This window comes from Cynocephalus volans, chromosome 9 (assembly GCF_027409185.1).
Source record: "Cynocephalus volans isolate mCynVol1 chromosome 9, mCynVol1.pri, whole genome shotgun sequence".
NCBI lineage: Eukaryota > Metazoa > Chordata > Mammalia > Dermoptera > Cynocephalidae > Cynocephalus > Cynocephalus volans.
The window spans coordinates 117246066-117253627 of NC_084468.1; positions in this window are offsets into that span (position 1 = coordinate 117246066).

A 7562-nucleotide genomic window follows, 5' to 3' on the forward strand; every position below is an offset into this window, starting at 1 on the left:
TCAAATATATATGCTAATGAACAAGCAATAATATTAGGTTTTATCATAATTCTAAGACTGTACATTGGCTATTAGAGCAAGATATACCAAGACCATTACTCAGGTGTGAATGCTGAATAAGGATCTTGCCCATCTTCACTGACCTTAAATTTGGCCAAGTTGAAGGTGGGGATGGGGAACATAAATTAAGTGAAACAAAATTTAGTCCAGTGGAAATCAGAGATTTAAGGAACTAGGTCCAAAATCAGGATATTAGCCCATAACTGAAAAAGAATCATTTGCTGTGTATGATCTGTATAAAAGAGCTATCTGCTACCCCTGCTTTCGCTGCTTCACTGGGTAACACCCTCTAACCTGCTTCAGATATTTGTATTGACCTGTGTCACTGTTGCCTTTAAAATCACAACAAAAACTGTCATTTTCTAGAAATCTTTGCTTAATTTCCTTTTTCAAGTCTTTACTCCCCATGTACTTAGCATTCATGGTCATTATATGTTTTAGCATGTTTTTTTCACACTGTTAATGAAGTTATTTAAAACTTTGTATGTATATCCTTTATCAAATTGACTTTGAAATCCTTGAGAAATATATCTATGATTTAAATTTATTTTCCATTCTCTCGGTTTTCCTATGCCTGGGCTCCTGTTAAACTGTCAACAATGCATGTTTTTGAGACTCTTTGCTTCTCGAGTTGTAAGAAGTTGCTAACAAGAATGCTAATAACAGCAATTCTAGGCAGAAAACGGCAAGTAGAATGCTGAAGAGAAAGTCAAATACAACCGGGGCTTGAGGCTCAGAACTGAGCATTCTAATGAATTCATTCTATTTTAGGTGACTGATTTTTTTTTTTTTTTTACCGATTTCCTTTTAATTTTGAGAATCTTTGTATTCATTGGCATGAATAAAGTAGCAGATATTAAGACTTTACATCAAGGAATCAGAAGAAAAATAAATCACTACCAAATAAGAGTCCTTTAATCCTAAAACTCTGACAAATATAGAAATAAGAAAAAGGCATTTTAAAATGAAAAAGCCTTTTTCTTATCAAAATGATTTTTTAAATCTCTCTACTTATCAGTTTTATCATATAGGTTTCACCTTACAGAAAATTTAAATTTATCTGAAACAAAGCAAACAGAAGAATTAAAATAAAACATGATTATGAAAAAAGCTCATAAACAATTTTTATGTTTTTGAAGCTTACCTTAAATTTAGGTAGTTTAGTCTTCTACATTTCTTATTTGCATCTAGTCTTCGAAATCATTATAATTTCCTGCAAAATAGAGACAATATAAAATAATTTTTGTATCTGCTTGGTAAATAGTTTGTAATTGATAAAGAAAATTAAACCCTCAAGAAAATAAATGCCAATTATTCTCAATAAGTATCTATTTGAGGAACCATTCAAAACATCTTGCTATACTAATAGTTACTATTTATTAAGTGTCTACTGTAAGCTAAGAACTTTACATATATCATTTCAGTTTAAGCCTCACAATCACTCAACAAGGTCAATATACCACCATATCTTAACAGGTGTTTAGAATGTCTGACATAGTTTAACAGAGTTGCAAAGGAGTTAAGTAATTTGGCCAAGTTCAAATATTTGAATAAGCGAAAATTTTAACCCAGTTTAGTTTAATTCTCAGGTTTGTTCTTCATAATTTACTGCATCATCTCCTGCCACAGCTGGGTGCCTACAGCTATGAGTGAAAAAGATGTATAACGTACCCTATAGAGCCCACATTACATATACTCTGAATTACTGAGTACACTTCAAAAAGAAATGATTTTTTTCTTGTCAGTTCTTACTACCAAAATATTAATACAAATTTTCACTTACAGTAAGTAAATATGATGCCACGGTCATCTTCCCTTGATTATTTCCTTCCAAATTTAAAATTATTCTTTAATTGTTTCCTTCCATATTTTTCCTGGCACAAATAAATTTAGTTGTTTCTTTTTCAAACATTTCTAATTAAAACAATTTTTTCTAAGCAACATTGAAGAAAAAATAAGTATAAAATGATATTTGAAATTCACTTAATGAAACACATTTTCCCTTTTAAATTACAAAACAGTTCAGAAATGTGTACAAAATAAACACTAATATTTGCATTGTAGAAAGTGGATACACCTGTTTTTTGTTTTTTATTTTCTTGCTTTTAACCTCTCATGAGCTAAAAGAACAAGGTAATACTTCTGGAGCCATTGATCAACATAGTATTTTTCAGGAATAGATGAAACAGAGGTGCCTTCATTGTGGACAATTTTCTTTTTTCAGTTTCCATTTTCCCTCATTAAAATCTATAATTCCCATGTCAGGCACTTCTGCATAAGAAAGAGATGGCTGCTTATAATAAAACATATTTAAGCTTTTGTTTCCTGATAAAAACCTCCAAAAAACCCAAAAAACCTGAAACATACTTATTAATTACTCTATGTTTCAACTCAGTGCACTAGCCAGTTTTGACTAGGATAAAATCAGGACTCCTATTAGTCCAAAATCTGGATGAACTAGATCTGTAAATTAATTCATTTTTGTTTTACTTCCTAAGTAAATCTTAAGACAGACTGAAGAAAGATCATGGTGTAATAAAATGAACCTTGGACATAAGCATCAAAAGACCAGGAGTTGAAATCAGTATTAATCTGGTGAATTACTTAAATTCTAAACATCCTTAGTAACCTTATCTACAACATTGGGATAATAATACCTTTAGAGATGGGGAATTTCAAACATCATAACTTATGTAAGTATTCTTGGTACACAATAGCTGTTTAAAACCCATTAGTCACTTTCACCTAAAAAAAAATACAAAAAATTGCAATAAAATAAAACATTTTAAAGTACAGCATTGTCAAATCCATTTAAATAAGGTATCCTGGAAATCAAGTGTCTTGTACAAAGAGTTATACAAACCAGGCAGGGAAACTGAGGATACTATTTTTTTCTTATGGAAGTATCTGTTTTACCATTTGTTCTGATTTACTATTGTGTATTTAATGTAATTGTAATTATGAATGCGATTCTCAAGCTGTGTTTGATATTCTTTCCATAGTTTCTGCCTCCAATAATGTTTTAAAACTTTTCATAATATAGCTCTACGACTTAAAACCTTAATCACAATTTGGGTAATCTCATTCTATATTTATAAAATCAAAGGGCTTCCCCTTAAGAAAACCACTTATACTTGCCAAACCCTAGTACTATGCTGGCTTTGTTTACTAAGTAAAACCAGTGGGAAAGAAAAAAAGAGGTATTTCTAGACAACTTCTCTCTTACTCATATAAAACTCATATAAACTTAATCAGGACTTGCAATTAATTTTTGAAATTGTTCTATATCGACCTCTGTGTTTGAAGCTTCATTTTCTGCCTCTGGGTCCCATCAGTAAAACCCACACATCTCCCTGTTAGCAAAGCAGCTGGCTTCTTAAATGTGATGTCTTATAGTTCTTATTTACAATCCTAAACACATCACTGATTTCAGTAATCTTTCAGTAAGATTGATTATTAATGCTGTCAGAAGTAGAAACTGGGATTCAATTGTTTTTCTTTTTATATAAACCTTGATAATTAAGATTAGGCCTAATAATGTGACTCTAGAGGCTTCTGGGTGATTAACAGTTTCTTGTGGTTGAGTATGCAACACAGTAAAGACACTAACTTCACTTAAAATTCTACACACCTCCAAAAAATACTCACTTATACAAACCACAAAAGGTTAAATAAAACTGCTAGAAGTCATCACTTGTCATGACACAGAGATAACTAGATTTTTGTATTTTTAAGACTTAAATACGAGCTTCACATAAAATGTTATCTTATTTTTTTTTCCCTGTAATTTCAGACTGACCATAGGATCTATTTTGTCTACTAAGGCCAAAAGAACTAAGGCATACACCTTTTTACTAACCCAGCTGTGTCTCTAATACACTAAGGAATAAAACAATGTTCTGAAAAAGATAGGATAACACAAATATAAAGAGGTTAAGAGACATTTTGGAGAAATAAGATTTTTTTCAATATCCAAAGCAATGTAAGAAAAAGGTAAGATGAGGTAATGCATTCTGATTTTCAGAATAAAGAAGTTATGAGGCACTAAATATTGTCATTCTAAATCAGATCTATTTATTCACAGTCTGAAAGATTGTGTGGAACAAATGTTTCCAAAGGCTCTTTTATTTACTACCAAAAGACATAACATGTGAAGAATCTGACAAAAATGTATGTTCAATTTTCATCGCCCACTCCCCCAACACCCAGGGAAAAAATATATATAAACAAACACACACACACACACACACACACACACACACACACACACACACACACACACACACACACACACACACACACACGCAGCCGGTATCTAGAACCATTGCCTAACTTAAAGATATTTGTGGACCTCTTATTGATCAATTTCTCATATAGAAAGGAGAAGAGTATAATATCTGAACTGAAACAGCATTATTAGATATGATATTGTGAGCACTAAGATGTATAATTAATGTTGCTTTCATTTGCTCAGACCATTGTAAAAATCCATAAATCATTTTCTTGTTCATGTATTGCTTAAGTGCAATTTGTCATTTTGTATTAGAGGGCTGCTTCAGCTCATTCAGTGCTTTTAATTCACTGTTTAGAGTTTAACAAAATTCTGGCTCTATTTGATAACTGAAAAGACACTGAAATGTGAAGCCACACCAATAATAGCTAGCTTAAACAAAATGGAGAAGCACATTTCTACTTTGAATATCAAGATAATGGTGCTTAATGGAATATCTAGTATTCTTAGTCCCAAGAACAAGGGTGGGTCTGTTCTCTGTGGGGTTCAAAGCATTAAAACACAGTACCTAAAGAGTTACTTGAATACTTTTAGTGGCATATGCAATAAATCTTTTCCAGAAATTCTAGTCAACATTCACTCTTTACTATAGATGAACAAAAACTAACAGTGTCTGTGGCATTGGCTCCAAAGCCTTACCTCCTCACCTGTTAACTTAGTTTATGCTAACACAAATAAACCTATTTCATGGTTACCCATAAAAGATGCAATGCACTCTGGGTCCTTTGCGTTTATTCTCTGTGCTGTGCTTGCTGGGAATAAGTGCCAGGAATCATCTAGCTCAATCCTGATGGAGCCTAGCATTTGAAACACTCCTTATGGATAAAGTTTTTTTTTTTTTTTTTTTTCTTACACCTCTTAAAAAAGGGAGAAAAAAAAAAAAACTTCTCTCAAAGCTCTGGGCACACTCCAATAATAAGAGGATTTAGAAACAAATTGCTTTCGAGTCATGTTAAATCACTGCAAACACTCATTTATCCAAAGGCGGGTTAACAATCTTATTTCCCTCCGCCCTTTCCAGCAAAGGATAGGCAAGAAAGTAACTCTATCACCTAGTTTCAAAGTTGATAAAATCCACCTGTGGGATCCTTAGTGCCCCCATATTTCTGCCTCGCTTAGAGTGCAATGAAATAGACGAATATACATTATCACTCATATATAAATCAGAATTTTTATGAAAATAGATTTTGATAAAGCCCCTCCAAATGGTTAAAACTGTCTTTCTCCTCTACCTTAAGATGTAGTCTGTTCTGGCCCAGACAACTGATGCTCCTGGGGTGGGAGTGAGGGGTGAGTAAGGGAGGAGGGAGGGGTGCATATGCTAGGTTTGCTTCTCCTTTCCTACTCCAGTAATGGAGAGGTCTAGGAACGCAGAATATACATGATAGTCCACTCTCCAAAGAGGTCGTCAATCTCACCACAGAGGATGTTGTATATGTCATCTATGTAATCATGACCTCACTAAATTCTGGGGTCCACGAGAGGGAGAGTGAAAAGGAGAAAGAAAAGGGAGGGGGTCTGCTTGATTGCCACAGCAAGGGAGAAAATAAACCTGTTACATTTAAGTGGCATTTTTAAAAAGCAAATTTAAAGCGTTTTGTTTTGTGGGTGACAGGGTGGGGTTGTTTTAATGGCTCCAGGGTAAGGAAACAGAGAAGAGTATTAATGCCAATATCTGAATCTTGGCTCCAAACAAAATGCTCTTGCAATTGCCCTTGGCTAGAGCTACCTAGGTGGAGGAGGAGGCCGGGCTCGGGTCTGTTCTATCCGGAAGAAGACCCCACCATCACCCCACTGACCCTGGGCGGGCGCCGCAGAGACTAGAAGTCAGAGAGGCAAGACCTCTAGAAGACCGCAGCCTGGCGTCGCCAGTGCGGACAGAGGCCTCAGTGACCCAAGAAATCCCACAGAGCCCCCAACAGGCGAGCCCTGCCAAACCAAGGATCCAAAGCAAAATTCTCTGGCTTGCCCTATGCTGTTTTCGCCGCTAGGAGACGCCTGTAACCCACGTTTGCGGAGAGAGTGCCCATTCAAACACATCTGCTACCAACTGGGGGGAAAAATGCAGCTCAAATGTTACAGTGGATGTAGTGATTATTTACGGGCAAATCTGGCCATCTCTACACGTTCTCATCTCCACCTCTGGCTTTCAACAAACGCCCCAAGTCTGTTCAAACTTCATCTACATTACAGGAAGAGAAACCCTCTTTCCCAAACAATTTCTGCATCTGCATTGTCATTCAGCAGCATGTCTTTCACACGTAAACACGCGTGCACACGCGCGCACACACAGTGTTTCCATGTGTACAAATGAACATATTAGAAAATTACCGTCATTTTTAAAAGCTCCGGGATTTTGATGACTCGGCTTGAAGCTCAAGACGTTTAACTTCAGTCCTGCAGATCTGAAGAAAAAGAGAGGAGGGAGGGGTGGGAAGTACAGATGCAATACTGTATTAATATTCAGATACACTATAATCTTTTCATTGATCCACAGGTCCTTTTTATACACTGCCGCTCCATTCTTAGCCGCAGACGTGAGGCTAAAATCATTTTAACGGCAGCGGTTTTCGTTTGGCTGTGGCCAGTCGTCAATTTACTGCAGCTGGAAAAGGATTAGCCATTTCTGCTGGCATCCTTTCCTTCCAACCGCTCAAAGGCAGGACTCATCTCCATAAAAGAGCCAAGCTGGGGGGAGGGGCGGGCAGCAGACACGCACTCACAGGACTCGCAGGAGCACGCCTCGGTCTCAGTCCACAATCACGCCTTCATTCCCTGCCGAAAGGGAATGATGGCAACGTACCTCGGGGTCGGGGAAACGACCCTCCTTTTCCCCGCAGGTTGTGGTGGTCTTGCTCTTTAGGTCATTCATTACCAGAAAGCCGCAAGGGACCTTCCTATCTTGTGGCACAAGGAGACTAAACAGGGGCTGCTTTAAGTGAATAAACAACCTAGTCCTTACGAATAGCCCGTTAGTTAAAAATATACATGTATATATCTTTTCTTGGAGAATTGGCGATCCACCCAGTCTCCAGCCTTGAAGAGTTCCTGCTGTATTCTAACTTCACAAGAACTGGATGTGTGGATGCGCCGCGTCGCCCCCGCGCCTCCGGAGTGGGCACTCACGGCTGGTCCAGCGCGTCCATCGTGAATCAGGGAGTCTCCGTGGAGGCTTACACAGAGCAGAACAAGGGACAGAGAGGATGGATGC